Here is a 22,624-nt window from a genome sequence, read left to right on the forward strand (position 1 = left end):
TGGTTTTGCTGTTGTTAATTTTACTTAAATTCTGGGAAACACTGAAGGCATGGGATGAGCTATTAAGTTCACAGGTGCCCGCTTCACCGTGCTCGCAGCAGATGATAGAATGCAGGTGATCCTGCTGTCCACGTCTTCATTGGCAGGGTTCTCCTGGTAACCGAGACGTCGAAGGATTACGCATGTGGAAATTCTTACAGAAGTACTTTTTGCGCTCGTTCTGTAGATGCCTGTAAAATTGGTGTGGATGTACAGCAATAAATGTGTTGTGGGAGAGAGAGAATGTGTACATTCTCTAAGTTTTTCTTTTCAGTTCTTAGCATCAGTCAATGAGTAAGATTTTGGAGACTTTAATGAAAAGCTGCTGTTGATGACTTTTGTGTATAGTGAGCCGACTGTAGTATTCTACTATTGTCTGTTTAAAAAGAAAAAGAAAAACTGTAATTTATATCCCCTTTCAACTTTATTGTATTTAATTGGTACAGATTGTGTGTGTGTGTGTCCGTGTGTGCGTGTGTGTGTTAGAATACAGACTGTCTAATTCAGATTTTAAAACATCGGTTGTTTGTCTTTAATAACCCTGCCAATTAGCTTCAGATCTAATTTCCCGTATTGGTACATATATATATGTGTCTCCGTAGCTTGAAGGGTAATAGTAACAGCCAATATTCAATAGCAACAGCCAACCGTACGAGGCACGGTTCCCAGCATTTGAAACATAGCATCTTGCTTAATCCTCACAGCAGCGGATGCCATAGGTGCCGCTGTTATGTATTAGGTGTTTGATGATGGAAAACCGAGGTCAGAGGGGTGGGTCAGTGGGACGGTGACAGATCCGGGATTCAGCCCGTGCTTCCATCAGTCTCCTCCCCATGTCGTGTCTGTGACGTATCATGGAAGAAGAGGCCTCTGACGACAGGGCACCTCCAGAGTACGGAGGGGGCGGTGCTGAGTCTCACGACTTCTGAACTGACCAGCGCGACACCTGCAGCAGACAGAACAAAAATCTCCATGGCTCACCGTAGCCTTTCTGAAGAGGTCAAGAATGAGACATAGTCAGGGCGCCTGGGTGGCTCACTCGGTTAGGCATCCAGCTTCTGCTCAGGTCATGGTCTCACAGTCTGTGGGTTGGAGCCCCACGTCGGGCTCTGTGCTGACAGCTCAAGGCCTGGAGCCTGCTTCGGATTCCGTGTCTCCCTCTCTCTCTGCGTGCCTCCCACCCCCTGCTCGTGCTCTGTCTCTCAAATAAATAAAAACATTTAATAATAAATAACATTTAATAAAACATTTAATAATAAATAAAGGTAATTAGGTATAGCTTGTCCTGGACAGACGAGTGTCTTTCGTAGACTTCCAGGAGAAAGTAGAGAGTGGGGAAGGCCCAAAGTTATTTGAATTTTATAGCATAGGATCGAGGGAGGAAAACAGTTATTTAATAATTAAATAAGTGATGACTACAAGTAGAATTCAAGACAAATTGAGCAAATTGTCATTCCTTCTCCTAGAATGAGATCATTGGCATTTGGTCACCAACTTTGTCATTATGACTTGGGAAGAGCAAACTGGTTTTAGCATATCAGATAGTTAAGTACAGGCATGTGTTTGACAGCTGATTTCCAAAGTACAGTGTTACTAGTGTCCTCACATTTGTTGACATTTATTTGGACACACATTTTACCGTAACAAAAATCGAGTCTTGTGTTTCTAGGGCACCAGCTTTTGGGAAGAATGACTTCATAAAAATACCTTTAGAGTTAAGGAAGAGCAAGATAATACTTCTGCTTAGATAGCTTTAGTCAATACTTATTTTAACAATTACAATATTTAAGCTTTTTTTTTTTAAGTTTACATATTTATTAAGAGAGAGAGAGCGAGCAGGCGCACACACATGCTTGCACATGCAGGGAAGGGACAAAGAGAGAGGGAGAGAGAATCCCAAGCAAGCCCTGTGCTGTCAGCACAGAGCCTGATGTGGGGCTTGATCCCACGGACCATGAGATCATGACCTGAGCCGAGATCAAGAGTCGAATGCTTAACTGACTGAACCACCCAGGTACTCCTACAATATTTAAGCTTTAGAACAGTTTGGGGTGGGGGAAAGACAACTATTGACATGATTAATCTTTATTTTTAAAAAATAAAGTTCTCTGGTATATCATCAAGAAGTCCCGAAAGAAGATGTGATTGAATAAGAGTTCTTGCTGGCTTTTCTGAATGAAAAGAGCTAAAAATAGAAAAATATACCACCGGGGCACAGTGATATAGAGAATTTTTGCGTTCACCCTTGAGCTTGCTTATTTCAGTAACATGAGCACAAGTTTCTTTGCATAATATTGGGCGTACCTCCTACGTTGAAAAATAACAAGTCAGCCTGTAATACTCAGGTACTCCAGCCTGGAGGGAAAGCAGTGTCTTCTAATGCCCAGCAGTGCCCTGGCAGACAGCTTGGGGCTACTGGAGCATCTCACTAGTGGGGAGCCTGGACTGTGGAAGGCTCCACGAGAAGGCCATGCCAGCAGGCAACTTCTGCCCTTTAAGACAGTATGAACTGGAATGAAAACAAAATTCAAAATTCAGAAATTTAACCTGCTTGTCACTTGTTTCTAATCCCCTGAGGTAAGGGGAAATATCATTGTAGATTTGAGTGCCACTTAATGGTCATTTTTCCCCCTAGATACAGTGAGTTGATTTGAAATAAAACTTAGTCTTTATCTTTCAGATGTGCTGGGACACACACTGACCTCTGTGTACTCTTGGAAAAAGTTCTGTTTCCCCTCTATGCTGCTCACTAGGTACCTGGGTCATTGCACACAGTTCTTAGAAGACTGTGACTCCGGAAGATGCTTTGGGTGCCCCAGTCACCGTAATCTGAGCCCAGTTGGCAATGACCAGCACCTTGAAGCTAACTGTAGGTTTTCTCAGCACCGGATTGTCCCTGAGAAAGGAATTCTCAAATCCCTATGGGACCCTCATCACGAAGACACTCAGAGGCTGATGAATAGAACAGTGAATGTTCTACAAAGAAAGAGGTAAGTTTTGAAATTGGAGTGTCTGGAAGAAAATCGACTTGGAGAGGGAAAACAAAGTTCCAGTTTGGTTTTAGATAGCATGAACCAACTTGACCCTTTCACATAACCAAAAACACCTGTAACTAGATTTTAAAACTGGAACACATGGGTGCTTATAACAACTTCAAACCATTATTTGGGGCCTTCCTTTCCTAAATATCTGACTGAACCAAACCATACCAAGATGCTCTTACATTTCTTTGTTTTAGTTATGTCTTTACTTAGCCTAGAATGGGTTTTTGGGTACAGCCTGGAAGAGTAGATATGTTTTTCTTTGACTAAACATCTGAGCCAAAAGCCAGGCCTTCATGTAATTGGTTAGTCACTCTTGCCTGAATCAGCATAATTTGTACCTAGTGTATGGTCAACCACAAATGAGCCAAGCTATTTAAAAACACTAGACTTAAATGCTAGCCATAGCAACTGCTATGAAAGGAGCATTTTACCAAGAATGAGGCTGTAAGGTCTAACCCCAGTACCACTTGCATTCAAGACTGTCTTGATGATATGGATGCCAATTTCCCACATTTTCCCCTTGCCATTTTATATATAAAGGTACATATTTGTGAGAAAGCTAGAGTATTAGTTACCTGTTGCTGTAAATTGAAGTACTCTTAAATTCAGTGGCTGAAAACAATAATAAACATCTCACGTGATTTCTGTGGGTCCAGAATTCAGGAGTGGCATCTCTAGGTCGTTCTGGCCACAGTGGCTCAGAGGTGGTAGTCACGGTGTCACAGCTGTAGTCACCTGAAGGGCACACTTGGGCCTGGAGGACACACTTCTAGGGTGACTTACACAGCTGGCGCTCCCTCACCGTATAGACCCCTTCATGCTGCTTGACCTCATGATACGGTGGCTGGCATCCCCAGTGAGTGGTCCTGGGGGACAAATAGAAGCCACATTGCCTTTTGTGACCTAGACTCACAAGTCACACTGTGTCACTCCCACCACTCTTTGTACATTAAAGTGAGTCATGAGACCAGCCCCCACTGAAGGGAAGGAAATTAGGCTCTTCCTTTTGAAAAGAGGAATGTCTAAGAATTTGTAGACATATTTTTAAACTTCCATTGCTAGTTAGGAGTTACATAGCTGAGGCCATGGGCCAAAGCAAAGCTAACTAGAACTTATGACCGAATATAGGAATTAACTCTTATTTACATAAGCAATAGAGTCAAAAGGAAAGCCACATTTTCATGGAATAAAACACATATTAATAAAAAAGTGAAAATACTATGATTATTTGAATGTGTGAGTTATGGCCAGTAATCAAACTGCACCAACATTCCTGGGGGAGGCAAATGATCCCAAACTATTAATTATGTTTCTATTTATAGTTATGTTTTCACATTTGATTCTTTTCAGATTTGCTTCTTAAAGGCACAAGCACATGAATAGATTTGATGGTTTTGCTCAACATAGGAAATGAGTCTTAGGAAATTCAAGCATATTTTTTACTTATTAAGGCAAGTAATTGTAATGATTAGCTTTTGAAATAAAACTGCCAACAAAAGAAGGGTTTATAGGGTTTATTTTCTGAAGATACTGACAATGGTAGGATTATTTTATTATTAAAACGTGATACACACCCAAGTGTTTGGAAGTAAGCGAAAGGGGTTCAAAGCTCTTGAAGCTTATAAAATGAAACTTTAAAATTTTTTCTAAGTTTATTTTGAGAGAGATGGCATGCAAGTGGGGGAGGGGCAGAGAGGGGGAGAATCTCAGGCAGGCTCCGTTCTGTCAGCACAGAGCTCAACTCAGAGCTCAACCTCAGGAAACTGTGAGATCATGACCTGAGCCAAAATCAAAAGTCAGACTCGGAGCGCCTGGGTGGTTCAGGTCAGGATCTCACTGTTTGTGGGTTTGAGCCTTGGGTTGGGCTCTGTGCTGATAGCTCAGAGCCTGGAGCCTGCTTCGGATTCTGTCTGTCTGTCTGTCTGTCTCTCTCTCTCTGCCCCTCCCCCGCTCACACTGTCTCACTCTCTCTGTCTCTCAAAAATAAACATTAAAAAAAATTTTTTTTTAAGGAGCAAGACTGTCAACCGACTAAGCCAGCCAGGTGCCCCTCTAAAATCCAAAACAGGATAACTAGAAAAAGAAATGTAAAGTGAAGGGATTTGGGGGGAGGAGCTAAGATTGCAGAATAGTAGGAGGACCCTAGGCTTGCCTCATCCCCTGAACACAGCTAGATAAGTCAAGTCATTCCGAACACCCAAGAAATCGATCTGAGGACTGACAGAACAAACTGCACTAGAGGGAGAGAAGAGGCCACATCATCAAAGGTAGGAGGTGCGGAGACGTTTGGGGGAGAAACAGTGGGTGCTGTGGAGGGGAGGGAGCCCTGGCTGCAGACACAGGTGAGAGGCAGAAAGAGGAGCACACGGGATCACACAAGGAAAACACTTCCCCAAAGCCATTGGGAAAATGAGAGCGGCTGATTTTCATGAGCTTTTGCAACCAGCGGGGCTCAACGACTAGAGTTTTGGAGGCCCACAGTGTGCTGCAGTGCTCCAGTACAGGAGGTGAGCAGGTAACCCAGGGGCAGACTGCGTGACCTGAGGTTTGTCTGAGACTCACCGAGAGAGACTGCTGGATCTTCTTGGAGCACATCTGAGAGAGGTGGCATTGCCTCTCCGGTGACAAAGGAGCCGGCAGGCAACATTTCCCTCCCCCGCCCCTCAGCACAGGCACAGAGACACCTGCTGAGGGAGGCTAACCTGGACGCCGGTTCTTTAGTGCAGTTTGCTCTAAACCCCATGCTCCTGCATGCTGGTGCAACCACCTTTCTGGGTCAAACGTGCATCAATCCCAGTGAAGCAAGACCCTCCCCAGAAGATCAGTGCAGGTCCCCACCACACCGGGTCCCTAAAGTTTGGAGTTTTAAAACTCAGCCAGTCTGGCTGGGATAGAGCCCAAAGTGCACTGTGCTGCTCCAAACAGGCAAGCAACCCAGATACAGACATTGTGAAAACAGCAGTCAAAAACACCGAGGATGCATGAGGGGAAATTATTCGCTCCTCCAGGAGGTCTGCCCTGATAGCAGCAAGCACAAACTCTGCTCTCCAAGGACAATGGAGCTGGCTGGTGCCATTTCCGTCTCCTGCCCCTCAGCCTGAACCGAATTCAGTAAACAGCACAGCACCAGCACTGGCTGCCTAACCTGCTTACACCAAGCTCCGCCCCCCCCCCCCCCCCCCGCACTCTGCTGATAACTGCTTTTCTCCAGGAAGTGTGTCTGAGAATCAGCGTAGCAGGCCCCTCCCCCAAAAGACCAGTACAAACACCAGCTTGCACCATGCCTACTGACCAGAGTTCCCCAAATCTTCAGCTCTAATGGAAATAGCATCAGGTCTCTTAAGCAGACTAGAGCAAACCTATTAAAAACTTGCCACACTCTGGCCAAGATCCAGACAATCCCTACTGCAAGCAAGGAGAAACCCTACAGAGGAATAACCTGAGAAACAGAGCAGCCATAACACAGCATCAGAGTGCATGCAGCATACACCAGAGACACTTCTTGAAGCACCAAGCCCTGGACATTATATGACCTCTCCTTCATAAAGCCATTATTCTTGGGAGCCAGAAACATAACAGGCTTTCCTAACACAGAGAAGAAGATAGAGACCTAGACAAAATGCCAATTCATCCCTAAAGAAAGAACAAGAAAAGGTCATGGCCAGCGATCTAATTGAAACGGATATAAGTAATATGCCTAATCCAGAATTTATTATTTTTTTAATTTTTCTGATCCATTGTTTAAAGCAACAATCATAAGGATATTTGCTGGGTTTGAGAAAAGCATAGAGGACATCAGGGATATCCTTACTGCAGAGATAAAAGAACTTAATCAGGCCAAAATGAAAAATGCAATCACCGAGATTCAAAAATAACTGGGTGTAATGACCACAAGGATGGAAGAAGCAGAGGAATAAATAAGTCATATAGAAGATACAAGTATGGAAAACCGTGAAACTGAGCAAAAGAGGGGAAGAAAAATCTTGGATCAAGAAAGTAGACTCAGGGAACACAGTGACTCCATGAAATGTAATAAAATTTGTATCATAGGAGTGCCAGAAGAAGAAGAAGAAGAGAGAAAAGGGGACAGAAGGTTTATTTGAGGAAATTATAGCTGAGAACTTCTCTAATCTGGGGAAGGAAACAGTTAAATACAGGAGGCACACAGAACTCCCAACAAAATTAACAAAAGCAGGCCAACACCAAGACATATTATAGTTACACTTGCAAAGTCTAAAGGTAAAGAAAAAATCCTAAAAACAGCAAGACAACTTACAAGGGAAGGCAAATAAGGTTAGCAATGATCTGTCCACAGAAACTCGGCAAGCCAGAAGGGAGCAGCATGATATGTTCAGTATGCTGAATGGGAAAAAAAGGCAGCCAAGAATACTCTGTCCAGCAAGGCTAGAATAGAAGAAGAGATAAAGAGTTTCCCAAACAAAACCTAAAGGAGTTTTGACCACTAAACCAGCCCTGCAAGAAATATTAAAGGGGACTCTTTGAGTGGGAAAGAAAGACCAAAAGCAACAAAGACTAGAAAGGAATGGACAAAATCTCCAGAAACAATGATAAAACAAGTAATAAAATGGCACTAAATTCATATGTATCATTAACTAGTCTGAATGTAAATGGACTAAATGCTCCAATCAAAAGACAGAGGGTGTCAGAATAGATGAAAAAAACAAGACCCATCTATATGCTGCTTACCAAAGTCTCATTTTAGACCTCAAGACACCTGCAGATTGAAAATGAGGGGATGAGGAAACATTTTCCATGCAACTGGAAGTCAAAAGAAAGCTGGAGTAGCCATACTTATATCAGACAAACTAGATTTTAAGCCAAAGACTGTAACAAGATGAAGATGGACACCATATCATAATAAAGGGGTCCATCCAACAAGAAGAGCTAACAATTGTAAATATTTATGTCCCCAACTTGAAAGAACTCCAATATATAAAGCAATTAATAACAAACATAAAGGAACTCATTAATGATAACAATAATAGTAGGGGGACTTTAACACCCATTTATGTCAATGGACAGATCACATAAGCAGAAAATCAAAAGGAAACAGTGGTTTTGAATGACACAGTGGATCACATGGACTTAACAGGTATATTCAGAACACCCTATCTTAAAGCAGCAGGATACACATTCTTTTTGAGTGCACATGGGACATTCTCCAGAACAGATCACGTACTAGGTCACAAATCAGGCCTCAACAAGTACAAAAAGAGTCAGATCATACTATGCATATTTTCTGGCCACAACACTATGAAATTTGAAGTCAATCACAAGAAACAATTTGGAAAGACCACAAATACAAGAAAGAAAATAAAGAAAATCCTATTAAAGAGTGAATGGGCCAATGAGGAAATTAAAGAAGAAATTTTAAAAAATACATAGAAACAAATGAAAATGAAAGCACAATGGTCCAAAACCTTTGGGATGCAGCAAAAGCAGTCATAAGAAGAAAGTATGTAGCAATACAGGTCTACCTCAAAAAGCAAGAAAAATTTCAAATATGCAACCTAACTTTACACCTAAAGGAGCTAGAAAAAGAACAACAAAGAAAGCCTAAAGCCAGCAGAATAAAGGAAATAATAAAGATTAGAGCATAAATAAATGATACAGGAACAAAAAAACCCCAGTAGAACAGATCAATCCTGAAATCAGGAGCTGGTTCTTTGAAGAAGTTAATATAATCAATAACCCCCTAGCTAGACTTATCAAAAAGAGAAAGAACCCAAATAAATAAAATCACAAATGAGAGAGAGAAAACACCACAGAAATACAATTATAAGAGAATATTATGAGGGGCACCTGGGTGGCTCAGTCGGTTAAGCAGCTGACTCTTGGTTTCAGCTCAAGTTGTGATCTCACAGTTCGTGGGTTCACGCCCTGCATTGGTCTCTATGCTGCCAGTGTGGAGCCTGCTTGGGATTCTCTCTTCCTCTCTATGCCTCTCCTCCACTCACTCTCTCTCTCTCTCTCTCTCTCTCTCTCTCTCTCTCTCTCTCTCAAATAGATAAACTTAAAAAAAGAGAATATTATAAAAAATTGTATGCCAATAAATTGTGCAAACCAGAAGAAATGGATAAACATACAAAGTACCAAAACTGAAACAGGAAGAAATAGAAAACTTGAACAGACTGATAACCAGCAAGGAAATTGAATCAGTAATCAAAAATCTCCCAACAAAAAAAAGTCCAGGGCCAGATGGCTTCACAGGGGAATTCTACCAAACATTTAAAGAAGAGTTAATACCTATACTCCTGAAACTATTCCAAAAAACAGAAGTGGAATGAAACCTTTCAAATTCATTCTACAAGGCCAGGATTACCCTGATTCCAAAACTAGACAAAGACTCTACTAAAATAGAGAACTAAAAGCCAGTATCCCTGATGAACATGGATGCAAAAATTCTCAACAAAATATTAGTAAATTGAATCCAACAGTACCTTAAAAGAATCGTTCACCATGATCAATTGGAATTTATTCCTGAGTTGCAAGAATGGCTCAAATTTGCAAATCAATCAACGTGATACACTGCATTAATAAAAGAAAGGATAAGAACCATATGATGCTCTCAATATTTGCAGAAAAAGCATTTGACAAACTACAGCATCCATTCTTGATAAAAAATCCTCAACAGAGTAGGTTTAGAGGGAACATATCTCAACATAATAAAGACCCTATAGGAAAGACCCACAGATAATATCATCCTCAATGGGGAAAACAGAACTTTTACTCTATGGTCAAGAACAAAACAGGGATGCCCACTCTCACCACTGTTATTTAACATACTACTGGACGTCCTAGCCTCAGCAATCAGACAACAGAAAGAAATAAAAGACATCCAAATCAGCAAGGAAAAAGTCAAACTTTCACAATTTACACATAACATGATACTCCATGTGGAAAATCTGAAAGACCGCACCAAAAAATTGTTAGAACTGATATCTGAATTCAGTAAGGTTGCAGACTATAAAATCATGTACAGAAATCTGTTGTATTTTAGTACACCAATAATGAAGTAGCAGAAATAAAGCAATCAATCCTATTTATAATTGCACCAAAAACCAAAAGATACCTAGGAATAAACCTAACCCAAGAGGTAAAAGATCTGTACTTTGAAAACTATAAAACACTTGTGAAAGAAATTGACTATTACACAAAGAAATTGAAAGACATCCCATGCTCATGGAGTATAAGAACAAATATTGTTAAATTGTCTGTACTACCCAAACCAAGCTACACATTTAATGCAATCCCTGTCAAAATACTACCAGCATTTTTCACAGAACTGGAGCAAACAGTCCTAACATTTGTATGGAACCACAAAAACCCCATTAGCCAAAGCAATCTTGAAAAAGAGAAGCAAAGCTGGAGGCATCACATTTCTGGACTTCAGGTTGTATTACAAAGCTGTAATCATCAAGACAATATAGTACTAGCACAAAAAATAGACACGAAGGGGCACCTGGTGGCTCAGTTGGTTAAGCATCCAACTTCAGCTTAGGTCATGATCTCATTGTTCGTGGATTCAAGCCCCATGTTGGGCTCTGTGCTAACAACTTGGACCCTGGAGCCTGCTTCAGATTCTGTATCTCCCCCTTCCCCCCACACACACCCCCGTCCGCATCTCTCTCTGCCCCTTCCCTGCCTGTGCTCATGCTCTCTCAAAAATAAATAAACATTACGGGCACTGGGTGGCTCAGTCAGTTAAGCATCTGATTTTGGCTCAGGTCATGATCTCGCAGTTCATGAGTCTGAGCCCTACATTGGGCTCTGTGCTGACAGCTCAGAGCCTGGAGCCTGCTTCAGATTCCGTGTCTCTCTTTCTCTCTTTCTGTGCCCCTCCCCACCCAATATAAGTAAACATTAAAAATAATTAAAAATAAATAAATAAACGTTTTAAAAAAACAGATTAATGGAACAGAATAGAAAACCCAGAAATGGACCCACAACTATATGGCCAACTCTTCTTCGAGGAAGAATATTGAAGCAGGAAAAAAACATCCAGTGGAAAAAAGAGAGTCTCTTCAACAAATGGTGCTGGAAAAACTGGACAGCAGCATGCAAGAGAATGAAACTGGACCACTTTCTTACACCAAACACAAAAATAAATTCAAAATAGATGAAAGATGTAAATGTGAGACAGGAAACCATCAAAACAGAACACAGGCAGAAACCAGCTGGAACCCCAGCTGGAACATCTTACTAGATGCATCTCTGTAGACAAGGGAAACAAATGTAAAAGTAAACTACTGGGACGTCAGCAACACAAAATATTCCCGCACAACAAAGGAAACAAAACTAAAAGGCAGCTTACAGAATGGGAGAAGATATTTGAAATGGCATATCTGAAAAAGGGTTAACAACCAAAATATGTGAAGAACTTATTAAAACTCAACACCCAGAAAAACAAATAATCCAGTGAAAAAATCGGCAGAAGAGGCACCTGGGTGGCTCAGTCGGTTCAGCATGTGGTTCTTGACTTTGGCTCAGGTCATGATCTCATGACCCTGTGGGTCAGACCCCACATCAAGCTCTGCACAGAGCATGGGGCCTGCTTGGGATTCTTTCCCTCTCTCTTCCTTTGCCCCTCCCTAGTTTGCTCTCTCTCTCTTTTTCTCAAAACAACAACAAAAACAACAATAAATAAATAAATAGAAGACATGAATAGATATTTTTCCAAAGAAGACCTACAGATGGCTAACAGACACATGAAATGATGTTCAATGTCACTCGTCATCAGGGAAATGCAAACCCAAAGTACAGTGAGATATATCACACCTGTCAGAATGGCTAAACTTAACGCAGGAAACAACAGATGTTGGCGAGGATTTGGAGAAAGATGAACCCTTTTACACTGTTGGTGGGAATGCAAACTGGTGCAGCCACCCTAGAAAACAATATGGAGTTTCCTCAAAAAGTTAAAAATAGAACTGCCCTTCGATCCAGCAATTGCATTACTAGGTATTTACCCAAAGGATACAAAAATACGAATTTGAAGGGATACATGCACCCTGATGTTTAGAGGGGCCTAATCAATAATAGCCAAATTATGGAAAGAGCCTAAAAGACCACTGAATGATGAATGGATAAAGAAGGTGTGGTGTATGTATACCATAGAATATTAGCCATACCAAAAAGATCTTGCCATTTGCAACAACGTGGATAGAGTTAGAGAGTATTATGCTAAGTGAAATAAGTCAGAGAAAGAGAAATACCATATGATTTCACTCATATGTAGAACTTAAGAAACAAAACACATGACCATAGAGGGAAGAAAAAAGAGAGAGAGGCAAACCATAAAACAGACTTATTTTTTAAGTTTATTTATTTATTTTGAGAGAGAGTGAGCGTGTGAGTGGGGGAAGGGCAGAGAGAGAGAGAGAGAGAGAGAGAATCCTAAGCAGGCTCTGTGCTGTCAATGCAGAGCCTAATGTGGGGCTCAAATTCACAAACCATGAGATCATGACCTGAGCCAAAATCAAGAGTTGGATGCTCAACTGACTGAGCCACCCAGAAGCCCCTAAAAGAACAGTTTAAAAGGGAAAACAGGTTAACAAATATTAAAAATAAGCTAACAAGAAATGGTACAGATATGTAGAAAAGGATATTTGGATAGCTTCTTCCTGTTTAAAATTACTCTTCAGTCAGCTCAAACTCAGCACCAGGGCTCTTTCCACCCCTCTTTGGTCTGTCCCCTGAGCCCCTTGGCTCCCAGGATGGGGCTCCTCAAGATGCGTCTTGTCTGCCAGGGTAGGTGCCTGTAATTTATCATTCTCTGTTGCCTTCTGCTGACCCCTGGTTGAGAAGTAACTTCTCCCACCTAATTTTTGGACACAGACCTCCTTCCCGGCTTTATCCACCACTGATGTCAGTAATGGTTAGTCCCCCAAGAAACTTACTGCAGGACAGTTTTCTCCCAAGAAGCTTGGCAAACTGCCTCTGCTGACCAGGTTTCCCCGCTGGCCTTGCACTGGTACTTTTGAGACTCAGCCTTTCTGCTCCCAGATCTGGGCTGCCCACCACACAGCCCCTGCCCTGGCACTCGGTACTGTTCCCATACAGGGTGAACCCGGGCAGTCACAGTGACTCTTAACTCCAGGCTTTCTTCTGCATCATTCAGGGGGTCTTTCAGGACCCCACAAGAAGGACCAGATGCATGCTTTCTGGAGCCTGGAGCCCACCTACCTATTACCTCTGACCTACCAAAGCAAGACGGGGAGGGTGCCAATGGAGAAGCAGAGCAGCAGCCTAGGCAGTGTCGAATTCTCCCTCAGGCTATCTTAGCTTCTACTGGTTTTGCTAATGCCTTACCCCAACGCATGGGGGACTGGGTCTCCTCTTACAGACCAGGAAGCACCCAAATCATAGGCAACAAAAGCAAAAATAAACAAGTGGGAATACATCAAATTAAAAAGCTTCTGTAGAGCAAAAGAGATGATCAACATAATGAAATAGATTGGAAGGAAATATTTGCAAACCACCTATCTGGTAAGGAGTTAATATCCAAAATATACGAGGAATTCATACAACTCAATAACAAAACAAAACAAAACAAAACAAAACAAAAAACCCCTCAAAACAAACAAACAAAACAAACAAAAAACAACCATCTGAATAAAAAATGGACCAAGGACCTAAGTAGACCATTTTTCAAAGAAAATATTCAAAAGGCCCACAGGTTCATGAAAAGGTGCTCAACATCACTAATAATCAGGGAAATTCAAACTAAAACCACAATGAGATATCTGTTAAAATGGCTATTATCAAACAAACAACAACAACAACAAGAACTAACAACTACTGGCAAGGATGTGGAGAAACGGGAACCCTGGCGTGCTATTATTGGTGGGAATGTAAATTGGTACCACCAACATGAAAAATAGTATAGAATTTCTTCAAAAAATTAAACATACAACTACCAGAGGCTCCTGGGTGGCTCATTCGGTTGAGCATCTGGCTTTTGGTTTTGGCTCAGGTCATGATCTTGCAGTTTGTGGGTTTGAGCCCCACATTGGACTCTGCTACTGATGGCATGGAGCCTGCTTAGGTTTCTCTGTCTCCTTCTCTCTCTGCCCCTCCCCAGCTCGTGTTCCTATTCTCTCTCTCTCTCCCTATGTGCCAATCAATGGATTAATGGATAAAGAAAATGAGAAGAAAGAGAAAGGGAGGAAGGAAAGCAGAAAGGAAGAAAGGAAGGAAGGAAGGTAGGTAGGAAAAAACTTGGTATATATATATATATATATATATATATATATATATATATATAATGGAATATTATTCAGCCATAAAAAAGAAGGAAATCTTGCCATTTGCAACAACACGGATGGACCTTGAGGACATTATGCTAAGTGAAGTAAGTCAGACAAAGAAAGACAAATACCATATGATGTCACTTATATGAGGGATCCAAAAAACCCAAACTCAAACAGAATAGATTGGTGGTTGCCACAGGTGAAGGATAGAAGGTGAGGGAAATGAGTGAAGGTGGTCAAAAGGTACAAACTCACAGTTATAAGACAAATAAGTTCTGGAGATGTAATATCCAGTAGGGTGACTATACTTAACAGTATTCTATTTTATGTCTGAAAGTTGCTAAGAGAGCAGATTTTAAAAGCTCCTCAACACAAAAAATGTAGGGGATGTGATGGATGTGTTTGTGGTGGTAACCATTTTGGAATACGTACGTAATATCAAATCGCTATGTTGTACACCTTACACTTACACACTGCTTTATGAAATTAAATTTTCATGAAGCTGGAGAGAAGAAAAAATCTTAACATGGCTGATCTCTCTACTTCTAACCTCGCACTTCTCCCACACTTCGTACTGACAGCAGAGTTCACACCTCTGTTCAAAGAATAGTAGCATGTCTTTTATATGCATTATCCCATTTAATTCCTGGAACAATCTGTAGGATGAACATTATCATCTCCATTTTGCAGATGAAGAAGTGGAAGAAAAAAGATCTGAGAAAATTTCTCAAGGTTGGATGGAAGGTGAATGGCAGCACCAGGCAGGTCTTAAGTTTGTCTGACTCCAAAGTTCAGCTCTTTCTGTTGAACCATGCTAATCCCGCTTGATCTGACTTCAAACCACCCTCACAGATGTCCTTCTTGTAATTGTGCCCTCGCCCCAGGCTCGCTGTACTATCTTTAATATCTCTCCAAACCATGCTTACCTATAGCTCCAAGGCTCATGCTCTTTGTTCAGTCTCACTGCCTGCCCTCTTTTATTTTTTATTTTTTTAGTGTTTATTTATATTTGAGAGAGAGAGAGAGAGAGAGAGAGAAAGCTAGCATGAATGGAGGAGGGGCAGAGAGAGGGAGACAGAATCCAAAGCAGGTTCCAGGCTCTGAGCTATCAGCACAGAGCCCAACATGGGGCTCAAACTCATGAGCAGTGAGTTCATGACCTGAGCCGAAGTCAGATGCTTAACCGACTGAGCCACCCAGGCACCCCCTCGATGCTTGCCCTCTTAATCAAAGATTGTCCTTATTTTTCAAGGACTAGTTCAAATTCAACTACTCAGAAAAGCTTTCCCTGATGCCCTTCACCTTTCTCTCTTCGTGAGAGATTCAGATTTTCTCTCAAAAGTTTGTAGTTTATTTTGCGTCATAATTGTGTTTCCATGCTTAGGTTGCCAATTAAACTTTCAGTTGCTTTTCCATATTTACCCACCACTACCCTTCCTGTGCCCCACATTTAGTCAAGGGTTTTGTGAAGTTCTTAGATGTATGTCAAATTGTAACATTTTTAATTTTAAGAAAATAGCTGGTGTGGGTTTCACTTATATTTCATGTTACGAATTTTCTCTTTAATCAATATTCATTGAAGGAAGGGGTCCTAAAAATGCAATAGTAGAATGCATTTCCATCAGTCAATCCATGAAAGCATAAAATTGGGATAAAAATAAGTGATCAAATCAATCAGACATTGTTCCAAAACAGTTATATATCAGTTAATAGGAACTGGGACAACTTTTTGTGGTATAAATCAATGATTTCAGGGGGTGCTGGCCAAAGGGCATATGAGACCATTCATCGGGATTTGCAAAGAAAAGACTTCTGACTGTATGTTTTGCCTCAATGATTTACCTACATTTTCTACTTATACTATAATATGTAATTATAGTCAATCTATAGCATGTTTTAAAATTGGTTAGGGAAAATTCTCTCCACTTTTTTTTTTTAATATCCTGGCAATTTTCATATGATTACACTTTAAAAAAAATTTTTTTTAATGTTTATTTATTTTTGAGAAAGAGACAGAGCATGAATGGGGGAGAAGCACAGAGAGAGGGAGACACAGAACACAAAGCAGGCTCCAGGCTCCGAGCCGTCAGCACAGAGCCCGACGCGGGGCTCGAACCTGCAGATGATGAGATCATGACCCGAGCTGAAGTAGGACATTTAACTGACTGAGCCACCCAGGCGCCCCTCATAGGTTACGCTTTTAAATTTAGAATAATTTGTCTGGGGTGGTGGGTAGTGAGGGGGCATGCTGTTTTTGTTTAGAAGATATGTTTTAATAAGCTGTTTGAGATAGAAGGATGAGGCTCACTAGGCTTGGCTGGAGTGAGCTAGTTTTTAGACATCACGTGATTAAATGGCTCTACGTGAGAAATGAAGGGGATTACCAGTTTTTGCTAGTGGTAAACACTGTAATATTAGAACTCTCAGAAAATACAGACATCCTGGATTATAAACATCCTTTGAAAGAACATCTAAGGGGCGCCTGGGTGGCTCAGTCGGTTAAGCGTCCGACTTCGACTCAGGTCATGATCTCGTGGTCCGTGGGTTCGAGCCCCGCGTCGGGCTCTGTGCTGACAGCTCGGAGCCTGGAGCCTGCTTCGGATTCTGTGTCTCCCTCTCTCTCTGCCCCTCCCCCGTTCATGCTGTGTCTCTCTCTGTCTCAAAAATAAATAAACGTTAAAAAAAAAAAAAAAAAAAAAAAGAACATCTAAGTTTCAGAACAGGAAGGAAAGCCCTAGTAAGAGAGAAGAAAAGCAATTAGGAACTGGAGACCAAAAACAAGTGGAGGTAGGGGGACAGAGATAATTCATTCTTATCCCCCCACCCCGACCTAAAAACTCGAGTTTTAATGCCCATGATGAGACAAGGCATCGGCCCATTTGAGGTAGAGAATTGGAATTGAGATGTCTACATAAAAGTGGGATGTTTGAAAGGCTGTTTCCCTAACAGTGTACTGTTAGGGAAAAAAAAAACAAAAAACAGTGTACTGTTAGGGGGGGAAAAAAAAAGAATAAACTCAAAAAAAAAAATCCATGCACTGTCATAAAGTGATGTAAAACTTTTCATGTATATGTGTGTTGGCAGGTGTGGAGGTGGGAAACAAAAAGTTTCCCTTAAGAATTTGTAACCACACACCTACCCGGGTGTGACTTTTTACTTCCATCATGCACTCACAACGCCAATGCTAAGATATTAACATAAATAGTGGTCCTGGAACACCTACATGTAACAAATCTAAAATCTCTTTGGGGAAATAAGCCCTCAACCCAGGCCATATGGACATTCACATATGAAGCCCTGGTAAAGATGAGTTCACAATAAAAAATTACAAACCACTAAAGTATACATCAAGAAGGAAGGAAGTCAGTAGATAAAAGAGCAGCAGGATTAGAATCTCAAGAACATAAGATGTAGGGGCACGTGGGTGGCTCACTTGGTTGAGTGTCTGACTCAGGTCCTGATCTCACAGTTCATGGGTTCGAGCCCTGCATCGGGCTCTATGCTGACAGTTCTGAGCCTGGAGCCTGCTTTGAATTCTGTGTCTCCCGGGCGCCTGGGTGGCGCAGTCGGTTAAGCGTCCGACTTCAGCCAGGTCACGATCTCGCGGTCCGTGAGTTCGAGCCCCACGTCAGGCTCTGGGCTGATGGCTCGGAGCCTGGAGCCTGCTTCCGATTCTGTGTCTCCCTCTCTCTCTGCCCCTCCCCCGTTCATGCTCTGTCTCTCTCTGTCTCAAAAATAAATAAACGTTAAAAAAAAATTTTTTTTAATAAAAAAATAAAAAAAAGAAGCGAATTAAACTCAGAAAGAAGAAATAAGAGCCAAGAAAGAGTGGTGAGCAAAGAAAATGGTCCGTATTTGGTTAAATCTAAACAAGCAGCGCAACTTATACGGGAGTATGCAAATGAAGTGTGACTAGAATGTGGTCAACAGTGTGAGAGGAGAAGTCATATGAGTGAAAGCACTTGCATTGTTTTGAAGAAGGATAGAGATACTGATCAAGTCAGAGAATTTATGTTAAAGTTTAAAAGTAACCACAGAAGAAAGGAATGAAGGGAGGAAGGGGAGAGAGAGAGAGAGAATGTTGCAGTTTACAAACCAATAGAAGGAAGGGAAAGGCGGGAATAACAAAGCCATCCATCCATTCCGAAGGAAAGAATGAGGTCACCTGGGTGGCTCTGTTGTTGTTAAGCATCTGATGTTGTTAAGCATCTGACTCCGGCTCAGGTCATGATTTCATGGTTCATAAGTTTGAGTCCCACATCAGGTAAGCTTGACCCTCGCTTTGGGCGAGCACCAGCCCTGCATCCGGTAAAACATGAACCCCACTTTGGGCGAGCGCGGCTTCTCTCTCTGTCTCTTTCTGCCCCTTGCTCACTTCCGCCCCCTCCCCCCACCCCCAAGAAAAGAATGAAGGGGAAAAGCAACATAGAAGAAGCAGAGTAAATAGAATGAACAAAATAAGAAGATAACAAATCTAAATAAATCCATAATCACAATACATGCAAATAGTCTAAACTCACCATATTTTTCCCAAGAAGAGTTTTTTTCCCAAAGACAACTCTCCTGGTCGCATGCGAGCAGGTGAGCATAGGAAACTGTGCTGTTGTAGGTGTAGGGGAGGGAAGAGGCTGGGTCCCATCCCGTGCTACATTAGAAGATGTTCACTTATATCTGCACACTTATTCACTGCACAGAGTTGAGGCTCAATGGTTCGATTTCTCTAGAGAATAAATCTCTGGACTCCTGTGGAGGCGGGGGACGAGAGCATCCCCTGCTTGCCCAGGGCAGGAGAGAACTGGGGATCAATGTGTGTGTACCTGGACTCTGGCCCCACCTCATTCTCAGCCATGGGCCTCCCTCCAGCTTTCAACACTGCTGAGAGTCTCCAGGGGATGCTATTCCAGTTTGCAGAAACTCCCCCTCCCGGTCCTTGGGTCACAGTGTTCTCTGACTTGCTCAGTGAGTTTACCGCTTTCCTGTTTGCTTGCCCACTCCCAAAACTGTGATAAAACCTTTTTGTCCACTGTTTTCTTTTTCTAGTGGCTTCATACCCTTCTTAATTCATTCTTAATTCATTGCTGTCACACATGTTGGGTTTGGGGAGGAAGAAGATACAGAAGAGTAGGATTAATCTGCCGTCTTTAACCAGAAGCCCTTGACTGAGTTCTTTCTACGCCACACTTCCAGTGTAAACCCTAGGAGAACTTGAAAGCCACAGCTGATAATTGGAGGCATTGTCACGGAAGAGGAATTTGAATCGTACGCAACCCTCAGTGTATAGACCAATGGATGAAAGCTCTCAGGGGGAAAAAAAATGTTTAACTTTCACAAAAGAAATTTCGAAACGATCAGAGCTGTCCTAGGAGGTCAGAGACCATAAGCACTTGAGTCATCCCTTCCCCATCAATTGTTCCGGAAATACGATGATACCTTTGTTCAAGTAATTCCCTTCAGTTCTTTTTGGAGATAAGTAGTAATGCATGTGGGTAAACACCTGAATCCCTTTTGTACATGGGATCATTCGTGTCTTCTGGTCAATTAAACTCGGGTCACGGACCAAATATAAAGGTTCTTCCTTGAAGTATGTGAAAAATCTGGGTAGAGCTCATTGGAGTTAAGTGGCCATTTAGACATCAAATTTGTTCTGCTTGGGGCATGGGAAACAGTATAATTTAGTGGCTTTAGAGTCAGAAAGAACTGCATTCAAAACAGTCCCTAATGCTTGACAGCTAGGCAAGTGAACTTAGGCAGGATACTAACCTCTCTGAGCCTCGATTTCCTTATCTGCAAAATGGGAGCAACAACACAGGCTTCACAGGATGGTTGTGAAAATGAAATGAGATGCTGCTAGTGAGCCTGGGAAGCCTGGTAGATTGTGGAATTCTGGTACATGTCCTTTCTCTTTTGTCCTCCCCACATCTCCATCACCCTGATGCTACCAGTCACTGTGCTGACAGCTCAGAGCCTGGAGCCTGCTTCAGATTCTGTGTCTCCCTCTCTCTCCGCCCCTCCCCCCATTCAAGCTGTGTGTGTCTCTCTCTCAACAATAAATAAACATTTATTTACTTATTTAAAAAATTTTAATATCTAGTTTTGAGAAAGAAAAGAGCTTGAGCAGGGGAGGGGCAGAGACAGAGGGAGACACAGAATCTGAAGCAGGCTCCAGGCTCTGAGCTGTCAGCACAGAGCCCGATGTAGGGTTGGAACTCATGAACCAAGGGATCATGACTAGAGCCCAAATCGGATGCTTAACTGCCTGAACCACCCAGGTGCCCAATAAATAAATAAACATTTTTAAAAAATAAATAAATATACACAAAACAATGCAAGGGTTGGGGGGAGATCGCCTTTTCAGTCAAGAGAGCACTGTTGGCAAGACTTGCTAAGTTTCCCTAAGGATCAGGTCCATTCAGGCTCAGTCCCCAGTGCAGGACCCAGCTCCCACTCAGAGAGAACAGCTGTCACCAGGGGACCACTCTCCACCCCTCAGGAAGCACGGCCTCCAGTTCCGGAGAGGATAAAGTCCAAGCAGTCTGGGCACCTGCAGAAGCTGAAGAAATAACTCACCCCTTCATTGTGGGACTGACCTAGCAGAACTCTGCAGTCCTTCCAACCTGTGAAGTCTGATTTCTTTGGTCCCTTACTCCATCTCTGTGTCAACCTTTCAGGAAGAAAGGCCATCTTGTAGAAGAAAACTCGTTTCCTTTATTTAATTTTTTAAAAAAGATTTTATATTTAAGTAATCTCTATACCCAATGTGAGGCTCAAACTTATGACACTGAAGTCAAGAGCCACCAACTGAGCCAGCTAAGTGCCGCTGGTTTCCTTTATTTACAGTCTCTAGCGGAGTATTCTGCAGACAGTAGGCATCTGTTATAATATTTCCTAATCAGTCAACTTCAAAGAGAAAGATGTATTTCTCAATGATGTCAATCTGGAATGAGATATTATGTGTAAATTTACTCTCCTAAAAAAAACTTACTGGAAGTTGCTTAGTCTACATTCCCTTTTCTGCCTCCTGTCCAGCCTGCCTCCCTCCCTCATTCTTCAGGCCCTTTGCTCTGTTATCTGACGTGGGGTAGTATTCTGATGTCATAATAACAGAAATGACTGTTTTGGTGAGACAGGTCAATAATCCTCGCTGACTTTTATAAATATCAACAACCATCCCAGGGGGTGAGTCTTTCCTACCATTACTTGCGAATGATTTTCTGCTGGTGTGTCTGTTCTCACTCCTTAGGACATACTCCTTTAAGACCTGCAAGTTAGCTCAGTACTCCTTACCTCATTTTGGAATAAAATAGGCCAATGATCTTGCCAGCTGAATGTCTCCTACCTACCTCGCCATATTCACTTTTTTTTTTCTTAAAAGGTGAACTGTTCTCTCCAAATCAGTTAAGAAAGCATTTAGCAATAATTTAAACAATACAAGCAGTTTAAAAAATCTTACTTCTTGGGGCACCTGGTGGCAGAGCTTGTGATGCTTGATCTTGGGGTTGTGAGTTTGAGCCCCGCATGAGGTGTAGAGATTACTTAATAAAAAAAAAATAATAGGGGCGCCTGGGTGGCGCAGTCGGTTAAGCGTCCGACTTCAGCCAGGTCACGATCTCGCGGTCCGTGAGTTCGAGCCCCGCGTCAGGCTCTGGGCTGATGGCTCGGAGCCTGGAGCCTGTTTCCGATTCTGTGTCTCCCTCTCTCTCTGCCCCTCCCCCGTTCATGCTCTGTCTCTCTCTGTCCCAAAAATAAATTAAAAATGTTGAAAAAAAAATTTAAAAAAAATAATAAAAAATATTACTTAATAATTTATCTACTTTAGACATATTATCTTAATTGCTTAGGCCATTCTTCTGGAAGTATCCCCAAACCATGAAAAACTGGACTGCTTAGATGTGTTGATGATTCTTTGTAAGAGCCAAGCAGCATTTATGTTACTGGGAAATAGTTTTGCATTTGACACAGGATGGAGATACATTTTTGGCATGGCCCCGTTTGGTGGGTTAGACTCAGATTCTCTTCTGGGAACCTGGACAGGACAGTGGGAAAAGTGGGATATGAGCTAGGTAACAGGCAGGGTGCCTGGGTGGCTCAGTTGGTTAAGTGGCCGGCTTTTGATTTTGGCTCAGGTTATAATCTCGCAGTTCATGAGATTGAGCCCCGAGTTGGGCTCTGTGCTGACAGTGTGGAGCCTGCTTAGGATTCTCTCTCCCTCTCTGCCCCTCCCCTACTTTCTCTGTCTCTGTCTCTCTCTCCAAATAAATAAACATCTAA

The 22,624-nt window shown here is 42.1% G+C and overlaps 1 long non-coding RNA gene across 1 annotated transcript; it reads right to left on the minus strand.

Moving 5' to 3' along the window:
- Positions 1–424: 424 nt before the first annotated feature.
- On the minus strand, positions 425–21,791 carry LOC131513742 (uncharacterized). The gene is made up of 4 exons (XR_009262758.1): positions 21,339–21,791; positions 3,659–3,949; positions 2,344–2,548; positions 425–985 (listed from the first exon to the last, which is right to left on the minus strand). It is a non-coding gene; the product is annotated as an uncharacterized LOC131513742 (long non-coding RNA).
- Between the last annotated feature and the right edge of the window lie 833 nt (positions 21,792–22,624).

The sequence above is a fragment of the Neofelis nebulosa genome, chromosome 6 (genome assembly GCF_028018385.1).
Source record: "Neofelis nebulosa isolate mNeoNeb1 chromosome 6, mNeoNeb1.pri, whole genome shotgun sequence".
Taxonomy (NCBI): Eukaryota; Metazoa; Chordata; class Mammalia; order Carnivora; family Felidae; genus Neofelis; species Neofelis nebulosa.